This window comes from Phodopus roborovskii, unplaced genomic scaffold (genome assembly GCF_943737965.1).
Source record: "Phodopus roborovskii unplaced genomic scaffold, PHOROB, whole genome shotgun sequence".
NCBI classification, from domain to species: domain Eukaryota; kingdom Metazoa; phylum Chordata; class Mammalia; order Rodentia; family Cricetidae; genus Phodopus; species Phodopus roborovskii.
In genome coordinates, this window is record NW_026126511.1 from 41,963,128 (window position 1) to 41,978,405 (window position 15,278).

The window sequence follows — 15,278 nt, forward strand, 5'->3', positions numbered from 1 at the left end:
GTCTGCTAGACTCTCTGAAATGGAAAACAGGATCCTTGTTCCTTAAAGGGATATTGAAGAAGTTAGTGAAGAATAACATTCTCAGCAGCATCTTTTATTCCATGATCAGGCTCCCATGAGAAGGTAGGAAGATACAAGATGGATGGCTTGGTAGTGACCTGGTACTAGGAAACACACGGCACAGTTATGTTGTAAAGCTTTATGGGGGTTCTGAGGAGGGCAAAGGGGCCTAGATGGGGAATGGAAGGTTTGGGGTATTGCTGTCTTCTCACAAACCCTTGTCACGTTTCACTTCGTAATTGATGTTCAAAGACTTCAGGGTTGTGGAGGTCTGGTGACCAGCAAAGACCTAAGGGGAGTCATGAGCAGGTGATATAAGATGGCCAGAATTATCCAAACTTCAGCAAGAAAAATCCAGGACTCTCGATCCTCTTGTACAACTGAAAATCTCAATTTCCAAATACCCAGGGCAACATAGAAGATTTTGTTTTGCAACTATTTACTGAGTATATGATTCCATTCATGGTGGAGAAAACAAAGCTGGGCCAGTGCCCTTAGATATATGCACCACGGGGTAACCAGGTATGTGAGTAAAACACACTTCAGGGCAGGGGAGATAGGACCACCACATTAGAGAGGCAGAAGGAATGGGATAAGCTGGACAAAGCCTTCAGAGTAGTGTTCCTCATGTTCCCATCAGTGGAATAGCAGTGCTGTCAGTCCCAGAAGGAAGCCCTATGGGGAAGGAATTCATCATTACAGCAAGAAAAGTTGGGTTGGGCGGTGGAGAAGATAAGTTGTTTGGGTAACAAAGCTTGGTTTCTGTTGTTTGAATAAATTCTTACATGGTTTCATTTTGCTCCCATCAGTGAGTTCTGCATCACTATCAGCTGCCGATACTTGACTGCCTCCAAGAAACCTTACCTAGAAGACCATAAAACAGGCTGTTCTCTGTTTTATTTACAGTGAGCCTGGCCACTGACTTCCTCGTGCAAAATATTCTCCAGCAGGTATTAGCCAGACCCAACACTATCATTCTCACTGGAGATGCCACCATCTGCCACCTATGTAAAGGAAGGTGGCTCAGCAGGTGTAGAAGGAGATAGCTCCTTCCACATATGGTTTCCTTATGTCCATGTGTAACAGAGAATATCAATAGGTCCAGAAAGTCATGTTAATCAGGGATGTTTCAGCCCTGATAGTTCCGACAGCCTGCTGGGTGAGTTGAACGTCATTTCAAGCTATATCTAAAACTCAAACCATTCAACCTTGAGTGAAGCTGTTATAAGTTAAATGTGTGTCCTCCCTGAATCCTTGTGTTTAAACCTATCATCAATATGATGGTATTAGGAAGCAAGACCTTTGGGAAGTGGTTAGATGGTAAGGCTGCTGCCCCTGTGAATAGGATTAGTGTATTTTATTCTTAAAATCCTCACAGAAAGATTAGGGATATGGTTCAGTGGGTAAGAGCACTTGCCGTGCAGGCATGAGAGCATGAGTTCAATTGCACAGTCCCCACAGAAAAAGGCAGGTGTGGCTGCATCTGTCTGTGGCCCCAGGGCTGCGGAGAGACACTAGAGCTTTCTATCACCATCAAACCTCCCGACTCAATGAGATATCTCATCAAAAGGGAATGAAGTGACAACAGATAGAGTAGGACACAAGACATGCCCCTCTGGTCTCTATGCTTGCACCTACATACACATGTGCACACCACACACATGCACGCGCGCGCGCGCGCGCGCGCACACACACACACACACACACACACACACACACACACACACACACACACACACACACGAGTTCAGATCTCTTCCATCATGCAAGGTGCCAGAATGAAGATTTCCATGAATGAGAAATTAAACAGCCTTTCCTAGGTGCTGAGGCTTCCAATGTCTTGATCTTGGATTTTTCAGCCTTCACAATTACTGGTATTTTGTTTGTTTGACACTCAGCATATAGACTTTCGTAGTATCAAGAGAAGCTGACAAGGCGAAGGCCACAACAAAGCAGTTTGAGTTGAGAGGTCTCCCAGTACCCAGAAACAAAAATGATACTGAACTCCAGGCTCTAGGACACTGCTCTATGTCATTAGACAAATTGCCAGGCCACTTTCTTCTAACTCCAGACCCTCCATATCCCCAGATAAGAAAAGTAAAATTCTAAAACTTCACTTGTAGCTTAGTGTGCAGTTGGAGATGATAGGCAGGGCCAAATCCCCAGCCCCAAGTCTATCTATCTGATGGGAAAGGGATGCTTCCCTAGAGAAGGCTGGTAACCGATGAAGGTAGCCCAGGGGTGCACCTTTTGTTTCTCTGGGGAGGCTTCAGGAAGCTCTTCTTTCCTAATTATCCTTAGATAATGAATGGATACAATGGCAAATGTTATTAGAATAATTTATTGTTCATCAAGAACAAGAGACAATGAGAGTAATCCCCTATTAGTATTCACAAGTCCCCTTGCTCAAGGCATGTCTTCCACCTTGGGCTCCCAGTGCTCCCATTTAGGGAAAGAGAACCCATTTGTGGCACCAGCCCACAGTCAGCATGCTATTAGGGAAGAGGAGTTATTGGCTGTGTAATTAACTATGTAATTAACTCAAATATCCTAATGCAATCAGCATCTCATCTAATAGGAAGGTGTAATTAAATTGCGTCCTTAATCCCTGGGAAAATCTCTGGATTTGGGTGTAAGAATCAACCTGGCAGGGAGCCCCAGGTCTCCATTATCTTCAATTAGACAATTAATTGATATTCAAGTTACCTTTCTCATTCAAACCTAATTGAATTTCTCCTACTCCCCATGAGATGTAATGTGTTTATCAAGACACTTCTTTCCATTCACAGCATAAAGAACCCACAGAGAAGTGGTCATCACCTGCCTTCCTCTGCCACTTACCAGAATATTAGATGCAGTCAGTGGCACCTTTAAGAAATTGATTGGCATTTCACTTTCTCCTTGGTGCTTTTGTATCTACACAGTGGAACAGGCTACAGAGCAGTCTATTTGTGACTGATGGGTTTTCCCTCCTTATTGTCCCAGAGTCAGACAGTAGCTGCCAACATCTCCATTTTGTTTTTGAGCTCCGTTGATTCAGCAGTGGTCTCTGAATCCTGGCTTTGTCCCTGTGGGCCAGCCTACCTTAAGCAACCTCCCTACAGCTTTCATCATCTTCACATGGGCTCATTTCCTCAAAAGCAGACCTCTCATCCTGACCTGTGTGATTTTGCAGATCACCTTTGCTCTACAAAGTCAAAGCTCACTCCTACAACCTTAACAAAGTTCTCATGCTTCCACTGAGTTCTCAGGCGAGCTGGAGCTAGAGTTGAGGGGACACTGAGGTGGGCGTAGGCTTCGAGAGGGAGGGGGATGGATGTAGACACCCAGTATGGAGTATACAAGAAGTATGAAAAACAAAGAGATAGGGCAGGTGGAGAGGGGAGAGAGAAGAGTGGACAGGGCCAGAGTGGGAAATAAAAATGAGAGGAGAGAGAGAGAGAAAGAGAGAGAGAGAGAGAGACTAGCCTGAGATGGGAGCTGAGAGACGCTAATAAAAAATAGAACTGTCCTCAAGGACTCAGTGACAGCCAGGGGCAAGTGGGCACCAGGGAGCACCAGCCTTTGGGGGATGATCTTGTGAAGGCAGGACTATCAAACTAGCGCCAGCTGAAAAAAGCCTGGACCACACTGCGCACCTGATAGGTTAATCGGAAATGAGAATCTCAGGGAGGCGCTGCAGTGCTCAAAGGGGCTGCCTTCAAATTATTTAAGGAAATAAAAATGAAACTTTCCTCTCTGCCTTCAGAAGTTTAAGGAAAGTAGCAATTTCGGGTCATCACTCGCCATTATCTCCTGTGGTAATCAGCTTAAATAAGGTCCTATTATAGGCGCTGCCTGCTCCCCGACAGCAGTGTGTGTGTTGTACCCACAGAGCTCCATGTGGAGAACACACTGGAAATTGCTTGTCTGCATAAAGGAAATTCTGTTCTCCAGAGGGAGAAGGGAGGAGGAAAGTGAAAAAGTCAGTGAGACAACTCCAGCAAGGCCCTGACCTGGGCCCAGAATAGGAGTCTGCAGATCCAGTGTTAAGTGATCTGGGTAGAGGAGAGGGGATCTATGGATGCAGGAAGAGTCTGATCAAGATGGGGGGGGGCGGGGAGGACTGGAAGGAGCTTGGTCAAACTCTGGCATAGTACCACCAGCTAGCTGAATAAGGGTGGAGACAGGGACCTGATGTCATCTATCTGAGAGACAGATTGGGCAATTTGAGGGTATCAGTGATCTCTCCCACTTGCCTCTTGTACCGCTGATAATGCTTATAACACATGCACTTTGATCATATAATGAACTTTTTTCTTGGAATCCATTAAAACAAAGGCATTCCTGGCAGGGACTTCTAAGTCTTATGTCACTGAGTTGTATGCCATCTTCAGCAAAGAGAATGTGTTTCTACCTGCACCAGAATTGGGGTACAGAAATTCTTCTATGCATGTCTGATCAGTGGAAAAACAAACCCACAAAGGCCAGGAGGGAGTAGGTGCTTTCTCGTTGTCTACCCTACAGATGCCACCAAATAAGTAGGTCCCTTTGCTCTGCTTTATCCATGCAGAAGCTGTGAGCCAAAGGGGTTGGAGGTGACTGGGCCAAAGCCAGGGAAAGTTAGAGTTGACTCTCCTCAGTTCCCAGCCAGACTTCAGAGGGGACACTAAACCCACCTCACACTGTACCCCACCAAGAACAGCATTAGGAGGAAAGCTCCTGCTGTCCACTTCAGACTCAGCCTCAAGTGACTATAACTAGGGGCCTTAGGAGGGGCCTTTCTTCCCTTTCATTTTCTGCTTTGTAAAGTCAGAAGCTATTTCCTAGACAGCGATTCACCAGGCAGCTCTAACTTCAATCCCTTCTCAGTAGTAATGTATTCAGTAGGTGGAAATATGGTAAGCAAGGAGACCTGCCTGCACCCCCACCAACACACACACACACACACACACACACACACACACACACACACACACACACCACACACACACACATTTTAATTTTAGCGTTTTTCTTCATTAAGAAACTGGGAGACCTTGGGCAAGTCTTTTAGCCTCTGAGAGCTTCTAGCCTCAGGTATAAAACACAGACTATATGAGCTTTTCACACCCTGCAGGATCATTCTAAGGCTCAAACTCAATTCATAGCACAACACTTTTGAATGCACACACGCCTTTAACTTTGCATCTCTAGGTCTATTTATATTCATTAGGCTTAAAGACTCAAACTGAAAATGAGAGGCCACTAGCAGCCCAGAGGAAGAACTCTGTCTTGGCTAACTCTGTTTACAGTTTACCCTAAAGGATAGCCATTTTTAAGGATAGATTTGGGTCTTGGAAAAGCTATGCATGGCTTTCAGGACATGAAAATGTGCTGTGGATGTCACAAGTTAGTTTGAATCTCACTCCAGGGAGCTCTGCTCAGTAAACACTTTCATGTGTAAGCAGGGCCCTTAATCAAGCCAGTGAATCCCAACCTAACCTTCACCGTAAATGCAGAAATAGAGCCCTGATTAAATAATTGTTATTTTCTTGCTGAGAGTCTCAGTTGGGATCCTGTCTTTAGTGTAATATGTTATGCAAATGTTACATACAGCATGTATATGGCTCCTCCGCAGCCAGCCGATGGTGTCTTTGATCACATTAACACAGAGCTAGGAATCAAAGACTGGGGTCCCATCTTTGTTCTTCCAGTGAGTAGCTGTGTGACCTTGAGAAAGTCAATCTCCCAGAGCCTCTAAGGCCTCATCTTACATAAAATGGCTTGCAGATCAGTAAGTTGTAGTCAGCTAGTGCCCCTCCCCCAACTATGGAGTCCATTTTTTTAAATGCATGTATTACATGATAATTCATTTACCCAAGTCTGAAAATCAAAGGCATTTATAAATGGTAGCCAGAGATTCTGATCAGACTTTATATAATCAGAGTTAACACATGGAGCTGAGATAATTTCAACCAGAAGAAAAGATGTGCAGCACTTCAGTGTGTTGTGTGTTCTCACAGAGAACAGACAGAAGGGATGCACTGGGCAGTCTCGCCGCTGTGACCATTCCCCAGACACCATAACCACCTGTGCCTAACCCCTTGATATGTGTTTATTGAGAGGTGTTCAGAATGTTCTCCTAAAGTCCAAGCTAATCACTTAAAGCTCCTATGTATCTCTGAGGTTAGCATCCATTCATTCTGGGAATCCAGGGAGCTGTGACACCAGGAATCACCCCTGCCTTCATGAGGTTTGCACCCTTCGTTGAAAAAACAGATGGCAAGGGGTGGATTTAAAGTACTTTAACAAGCAATAATTGGCAGGGTGCAGTGAACTCAGCAAGTGGTGACATAAATCCACAGAGAGCCTTAGAAGCCACCCAGAAGTCTTTACTCTGAGCAGGGTATAGGCACAGTGGAACTTTTAGTGCTTGGGTATAAGGAACTAACATGCTTTGACTTGAATTTCAAAAAGATCAAATGTTTAAAAGAATTGAAAATTCCTGAAAGGAGCCTGGATAGAAGCTGGGAGAAGAGTCAAGGTAGCTGCTGTAGTGTCCCAGTAGAACTAGGACAGTGGCTTGAAAAAAGGTGGGGATTATGGGAGTGGGAACACCCCTGATTTCTGAATATTCACTTCTGAGAACCTGCTCATGGACTAGTTATGGAGAGTAAAGGAAAACCAAGTGTTGGAACCCCTGTGTACTCCCTGTCCTCCAAGGAGATAATGACATTGACAGATATGCCCCATATATAATGGAGAACTTTACTGAAAGTCCCATGACTTATGGGTGTACAGATATTCTCTTAATCTTCAAGGAACTCACTTAAAACAATCAGGGAGGAAGTCAAGCAAATGTAATCTCTATGAAGAATGGCATGAGAAATTGTATCTCACTTTGCAAGAACTGGAGGGAAAAGCTCACGGTCTTGGCAGTACAGTGGAGTGTGGAAGTCAGTGGGGTTGTCCCTCCACCCCTAACCAGAGTGTTTAAAAGTGCAGGATTTTATTTTCTTTCTTCACACATTTTCTTTCATTTCCTCATTGAATGCCTTTGATCCCATACATCCTAGATGTGCATAGAAAGTGAATTGACCCTGGGAACCTTCAGCTGGTGAAACCATACTTGAGAAAACTAAGCCCCTTTTTTATAAGAAAAATAAATAGTTCTTAGCTCTCCACTGAGCACAGAGAAGAAACTGATTCAAATTATCAAATAGACAACTCAGCTGCCAAAAAGTCCTTTTTAGACCATGGCAGGGTGTCCATAGCAGGGTGTCAATCAAGAAAAGATTAGACCACACCTAATCTTTGCAGAGATGATTATACAGAACCCTATGCTCATTCAAATACTACTAATAAATGTTAGCTGAAAAATATTGTATAATGTACATTCAAGTTTGAGAGAAGCCAGGCAGAACAGAGTTCATTAGTTTTCTCTCTGAGTCTTCGGTGTTCCTAGTAAAGGTAGTTGAATATGCAGAATTTGCTAGGTATTTGGAGATGTGAAGCTCTATTTCATTCACCTGAATGATAACTTACCCTGGGAAATGCGCATCTGTGCTCAAGAACAATATTAGGACTAAAAAAAAGTGTAATGATCATTAAAAGAAGGAACATTTGCTATCTGGGATGAATGGTTGGCAGCTCTTGCCTGGAGGTAGATGAACAGACAAGACAGTCTCACCAGCGAACAGTTTTATGCTTCTGCTCCTTTAGATTAAATTCAACAGACTTTTGAGCTACAGTGATAGGACAGAGCAGAGATCTGGCTTAGATTTTATGGGAGTTACTTTTTTTCTTTGCTGGATCAAACTCTGACAGAAGCTACTTAAGGATGGAAGGGTTCATTTTGGCTCACAGCCCAAGGATCCAGGCCACCATGGCAAGAAATCCATGGCATTGGCCTCAGTAGGAACTTGAGGCAGTTGGTCACATTGCTGCTTCCTGGGTATGAGGAAGCTTTGCCACACTTTTCTATCCCTGTTGGCTCCTTGCCACAGTGAACTCCACCAACAAATCATAGTAGTATCTATGCAGTTGTGTTAGTAGCAAGCGTGAATTAGTGTGCCTACTGTGGGAGTGTTCTGCTTGGGTGTTTTGGTATGGTTGTAGGAAAACTTCAGAGCCATTCAAGTTGCTTCAAAAAAAAAAAAAAAAGAAAAAAGAAAAAAGAAAGTAAAGCTACATTAGAAGACATCTTTGTTTATTCTTTCTTGCTGTAGTGAGACAGCATGACCAAGGTAACTCATATAGAAGAAAGGCTTTAATAGGGGCTTAAATTTTCAGAGGGTGAGTCCATAACCATCATGTCAGGGAGCATGGGCATCTCATAGAGATGCAGGAATAGCATTGGAACAGTAGCTGAGAGTTTACATGCTGAGACAAGAACCATGAAGGAGAGACAGACAGACAGACAGACATACACACACACACACACTCACAGAGAGAGAGAGAAAGAGAGAGGGGGGAGGGAGGGAGGGAGAGAACTAACTGGAATAGGATGGGCTTTTGAAATCAAATCTCAAAGCTCTCCCCCACTGATACACCTCGTCCAACAAGGGTACACTTAATTCTTCCCAAATAGTTACACCAACAGGGACCAAGCATTCAAATATATGAGACTATGGGGACTGATCTCAGTCAAACCTCCACATAAGATAGATTCAGAGGACAGAGAGGGACTCCAGTTGAGGTCATAGTATGTGTTAATGCCCAGGCCATATGGTTAATAGTTATGTGGAAAAATTAGGAATGGAGACTGCAGTGCACTGGGGATCGGGGCGTTGATGATTTTTGAAAAAGTGACACAATTAAGCTGTTCAAAGACTTACAAGGGCCATCCTGTCTTGTCAAGGAGTGTGGAATGGACCTTATTTGACATTTTTGGCATCTTGCTGTATTGAATGTGGTCCACAGTGTTTTAAAGTGTTATAGAAGCCCACACGTGGTGTCTTAGGGTCTTTGGTCATGTCAGTTGCCACCCTATGTTTAAAAATATACCTTGTCATTCTGCATTGTATAGAATGTTAAGGTTCAATGGAGATGATTGATTCAAGAATTTAATGTTAATTTTTCAGTTCTTATAAATTTTAAATACTTTATCATTTCAGCCTGAAACACACATGTATACACACTCTTTCACACACATACTCCACATTTATGGTTCACTCAAACAGACACAAGAGACCATGTGAGCCAGGGCTGGTAGACTCACATGCTTCAGGTCCATTGCATTGCAGAGTTTCTTACCCTGTATTTTGTAAGTACCTGCCATGGTTTTAGCCTGATTGGTGATTAATGCAATTGTAGTCAACACTATGTTTTGCTTTGGTTTTTGTTTTGTTTTGTTTTATTTCTTTTTAACTCAGTTCCACATGTACCCTACTCCCTATCCCATTAGGATTTTAATACCAAGAAGCCTAAAGAGAATACAGAAACTGAATAATCCTAAGTCTTAAATGTGTTCTATAATCCTCACTTCAGGTTCCTGTGTTCATCAAAACTTTCTCACTGGACAAAATTTATATTAAGTGGATAAAAGATATTTAAACTCATATATAGATACCTATGACAAAATATTATTTTCTCTCTATTTTATATGTTAAGATTCTACATCTGAGTTTTATGTGGGAGGGATTTTTTTGTTAGAAAATAAAAGTTAAGATATCACGGCAATAGACCACATTTACTTATTTTCCAAGGCCTGCTCCTGATTCTGTCAATGGAAATGCAGAAGAGAAATGGTAAAGATGCTAAAACAAGTACCCAGCACAGAGACTCCATAAACATAGGGAGAGAAGGGATGAGGAGGAGGCACGGAGACATACTATTACTTATAGATTCCCTGAACCCTCTCACAATGGCTTATCTTTGGGTTTTCAACAGTCAGCATTGATTTCTCCCAATGGATTACAATGTCTTATGTTGTCGTATGTACCAGCAACTCTAATCAGGAGAGCTTACCTAGCTGTTTTACCAATGTATATGCACACATATATAACCACACCCCCAGTGCATCCTGAATGTGCATTCCTATGATAACCTTCAAAGGTTGTCAGTGGCAGTTTGAGTGTGTCAAAAAAATAATCACCACATTGTGACTGTTGGGAAATGGTGAAGGAAGGGCCAGGGACTGAAGTTTCTTTTTGGCTTTGTGGAGAATGGAGGCTGGACCTGCAAGTTCTATGTAATTAGTATCTCAGTAAATTTTACATGCAATGCTTGAGAGGGTTTTCCAAAATCACAAGAGCAACACTGAGATAGCACAGACAAATTCTTCCCATTCTACAGGTGGAAAAAGAACTTCAAACGCCAATGCAGACAACCTGTCTATACCCAGCCTAAAAATAGCGAATTTTCAGTCAGAAAGATAAGACGTCAGTTTTCGGTGCTGCACCTCCTACTCATTGCATTGGGCAAGTTGTTAACCCCTCTGAACCCCACTTTATCTGCAAAATAGGATTAAAATGCAGAGTTATCAATTGTAGCACAGAGGGAGATCAAATCTCCAATAAGCATTCAGCTTTCTGTGTAGAGCAAAGGACACACTGGAATTGGATAAAGCTGTGTATGCTTCCAATTCATTATACTCATCTCTCCCACATTTTCAGATTAAATGCCACTACCATGAGGGACTGCTTGGGAGGATTAACGGATATAAATTTTTATGTAAGCTGACCTATAGTAGGTACTTACTAAATGGGAGCTAATACAATTATCCACTAGCATAATAAGAAATGAACAAAGTAATCATAACAATATTTTCATTTCATGACAAATTATGAGGAATACCAAAATCATGCAAGACTATCTAATTTCCTCAACAGTCATGGGGTTTTCTGCTTAATGTTCCGTGTTACACATATGGGCAAAAGGAGGCTCAGTCTTAACCTTCTGTTAAGGTTTGATGAAGTGTCCCCCACAGCCTCATGTATTTGAACACTTGGCCATCAGATGTTGCTACTGTTTTGGGAGATTCTGAAATCCATAGAAGATTGGACGTATCTGGAAGACAGACCTCAGGGGCTGCAGCCTGGCTTGGGGATGGCCTGATCTTTGTGCATCTTGGTTCACCACAAAGGAAATCAGCCACTGAAGTTTTCTGCATCCATGGATATGCTTACTGACATCCCTTCCGTGCCATGGATTGTGTCCTCTCAAATCATGAGCCAACACAAGTCTTTCCTTTCTTAGGTTGTTTCTTGCCAGATTTTTTTTGGTCCCAAAGATGATAAAAGCAACTAATATACCTTTTCTTCTGGGGTAAGCTAGAGGCTACAGCTTGTGGCCTGGAGTTCTGCACAGAAAGGAAGGCATAGCATGGGTGGATGGGTGGGGAAGGAGGGGCCATTTTGGTGGAGGTTGTTGCAGAAAAGCCCTGAAGATAATAGTGAGAGTCACAAGTGAGGAGAATGGGGGAAACCCTTAACTTGGCTAGAGAATAAGGAAAATAGCCAGGAGCTGAGGGGAGGAGACGTGTCCCAGCTGAGTGCAGATGCTGAGAGCTGGACAGAGGTCCAGGTCTCTATTTGATAAGGACTAGGGAGCCACTGCAGGTTCGTGAAAAGGAAAGTTTAGAAACAAGTAGAGGAAAAGAATTTCAGATAAAGGACTGGAGGATAAAGAGGCTGAAATGAGACTGGGAAGTTAGAGAGGGGTTGCATTATTAGAAACTCCGGGTAAGGGGAGGGGCTACGCTACTCAACTACCTGCAGATGAAACAAGGGGAACAGATGCCAAAATAGGGGGGTAGAAGCCTCAAGCACTGCACAAAGTAGTGATGAGAATCCTGTGTGAGGCAATGTCACTCACTCCACCAGGAAAGCATGAACCGAGAAGGCTTGAAAGCGTTCACCTTGGAGAATACAACCTCTGTTAGTTCATGCAAACGTTTGATTTCACCATATCTTACAAAGGAAAGACTTATAATTTGCACAATAGTCTTATTAATATCTAGGGCCTGGGAAAACAAAAGTGATGTTTAAACTTCAAGCTTTTAAATCTACCAATTTACACCGCTCCGTGCCTCACTAAATTCACCACACTCAAGATCGTTTGATGTTCAGCAAGCTCTCTCCACACTCTCTTCCTCTTGATAAAACATTAAATCAGTGGATTTGCCACCCTACCCCTCCCTTTCACTCTCTAAAGATGAGTTTTTCTGGTAACTGAAATTCTGCTTAAATATGTAGAGTTCTGAGGGGAGACGTGGCTGCAGTAGTGATATTTCAAATCGTTAGACGTTGTGACTTCAGGCTGTAAAACAGACACCTATTAAAGTACATAATTCAAAATGCTGTATCACATGGGCAAGGGGCAGAGACAGACGGGGAAGATTAACAGGAGACTGAGGCCAGGCTTGACATGGCTCTAATGTGTGACAGGCCATTCATGTCCCCTCTAAATGAAACATAGAGGCACCAAGAAGCAAATCTGTTGTTATGATTTTTTGGGGGGCTATAATAATTTATTGAGCCCTATGCTTGTAGTGTTGTTGTTGTTTGTGTGTGTGTGTGCCTATGTGTGTGTATGTACCTGTGTGCATGTGTGTGTGCCTATGCGAGTGTGTGTGTATGTGCCTGTGCGTGTGTGCGTGCGCGCGCGTGCGTGTGTGTGTGCGCGCGCGCGCATGTGTGTGTGTGTGTGTGTGTGTGTGTGTGTGTGTATGTGTGTGCCTGTGTGTGTGAGTGAGTAAAACATACACAGGGATAAACATGAAACATACACAGGGATAAACATGACAAAGTTTCTCCCGTTGAGGAGCAGCTTCCAAGTTCAGAGTTTCTTCCATTTTACTTCTACTCTGTTTCTATGCTCCAGTTCCAGGCCCATCTTAAACTTTGTACCATTAATTGTCTGTCCACCATAACATGCTAAGACCTCGGATATTCTCTCTATTTGCTTACATTCATTAACTTTAAAAAGTACTTTCTTTTTCCTCTCTCTAATCTACATAGGAGGGGTTGTTCCTGCTGAAGATGCATGTTGCCCTTGGAGCAGAAATAAAAAGGTGCTTGTATCATTTGCTGCACAGAAACAAAAGAAAGTGGAGAGGATGACTAGTGGATTCAAAATCCATGTTCCCATCATCTTCCAGAGCCTGTGAATGTTACGCATTTGACATCTTAACCAAATGCCTTGAACAAAACTAAATTCCATTTGTATATTTATTTAAACTAAGGCTCTAAAGATGAGAGCATACTGAACTGTCCTGTCCAATTTAATGACAGATATCTTTATAAAAGTCACTGGGGATTCTGCCATGAGAAGACAGAGGTAAATACTGAATCAATGCAGCTTTGTACCAAGGAAGTGTTTGCAGCCTCAAAGAGACAGGGAAGGTTTTTCTCTTGGAAGGGAGCCTTGTCCTACTGACACTTTGATTACAAACTTCTGTCCCATAGAATTACAAGAGAATACATTTCTGTCATCTAAGCCTCTGAGTTTGTGATAATTGATTACAGCAGCTCTGGGCAATGGCCACAGTGTAGAATACCAACTGAACCTCTGAGAGTGAGGACAGCACTATGGGAGATGACTCAGATGCATCTCTATAGAATGGACCTTGGCAGGCAGAGGCAAAGATATGTATGGTTTGAAGAACAGCACTAAGATACAGGTAAGGAGTAGGAAAAGAAGCTGCCAGAGGCCTACAGTAGCCTTGACCAGGGCTTTTTGACAGCAAAGTCCAAGCCACACAAAACAGAAGAGTAAATCCAGCTAGACCTATCAATCACTTGGTCAAGAGGCCAGCCCTCAGGAAGGTAGGTTCACCTTAAACCACACTAAAGACATTGGAGGAATAATTCAATTAATTAAATAACATACTTACACCATTATATCCCTTAGCACATTCTAAGTCTACCCATCTTTCAGAATCTCTCAGAAAAGCAAACCTTTACTTTCCTTTCATTTTTTTTTTTCTGTTCTAATGAGGTTGTCTCGAATACTTTGGGATTCCTTAATCTTTTGTTCTGAAGCCCCCTTCCCCCTCACCTGTCTGCCATATGGCTGACCTCATGCCTAACTCAAATGGCATGGCTGTCTCCTTTCTATCTTCTTTGTCTTCTGCTTCCAGGCAGTTACCAAGATTTACAGCTTGCTTACCAAGATTTACAGCTTGCTTGTTTGGGGATTTTTCTTTTAAACTGTCATAAAACTGTCCTCAGCCTCCTTTTGACTCCATTCTTAAATTATTTCATTAAGGAGACTAAGAACCCTAAGGGGCACCCCAGTTTCCCTAGTAACAAGGGTGGGTTATCTAAAGAATGAATCTGATCCCATCAATCATCTCCATCTCTCATCCAGCTTTAGGGATTTCCCGCTACTCATGAAGTAGAGGTTCCTTGGGCAAACATTCAGATGCTCCCAGTCTTTGCCCAGCCTACTCAAGGCAAGCAGGCTGCTGAGGTGTTCCCAGGGGCCCCTGCCTCCTGGTATTCACATTACATAGTCTTCTCCCTTTGACTACAGATAGGGCTGAGTAATGGCCTTTGAATACATAGGGCATAGCAAAAGTGATGAAAGATTATTACATCTGAGATGTGTAAAGGCCTCTGGCCTCTACCCTGCTGGATTTCTTTTCTTGCTTTCTCATTTTATCCCTCTAATAGAGACTGGCACCATTTTATAAGCTGCCTTGTGAAGAAGTCTATGTGGTGTGGAACTGGGGAAGACTGAAAGCCAGTGCTTGGTGAGAAAGAGAACTTCTCTGCAGTCACACAGGTGAGCCCCAGAGCAGATCAGTCTACACTGGATCCTGTAAATGACTACAGCCCTGGCTGAGGCCTTAATAGCAGCTTTGTACAACACACAGGCAGGGAACCAGAGGCATCAGCCATGGTAGACCAGTTCTCCTGACCACAGATGCTAGAGATGATGACAATTATATCTTACAAGCTAAATTTTTAGATGACTTATTATGGAAGAACTAATAACTATTACAGTACATTTTCAGTTTCACATCTCAGCCACTTATACCTCTACACCTTATATTCCTATCACACTGAGCTAGCTTGTCTTTAACACACTTCCATGTCTAGACTGTTATATGCATCACTCCTTTTGTTCCAAATTCTGTCTCTTGCTTTTACGCCTGATAAAGTGCACATTTGTCCATTAATCGATCTGTAATACTACAGCTGTTCAAATGCCGGCCCCAATGCTTGCCTCGTTTTGCCAGTTAGACACTGGCAAAGTTAGCTTAGAGCACTTTGTTGCATGATGCTGTTTACTGATGAAGGTGCTACTTT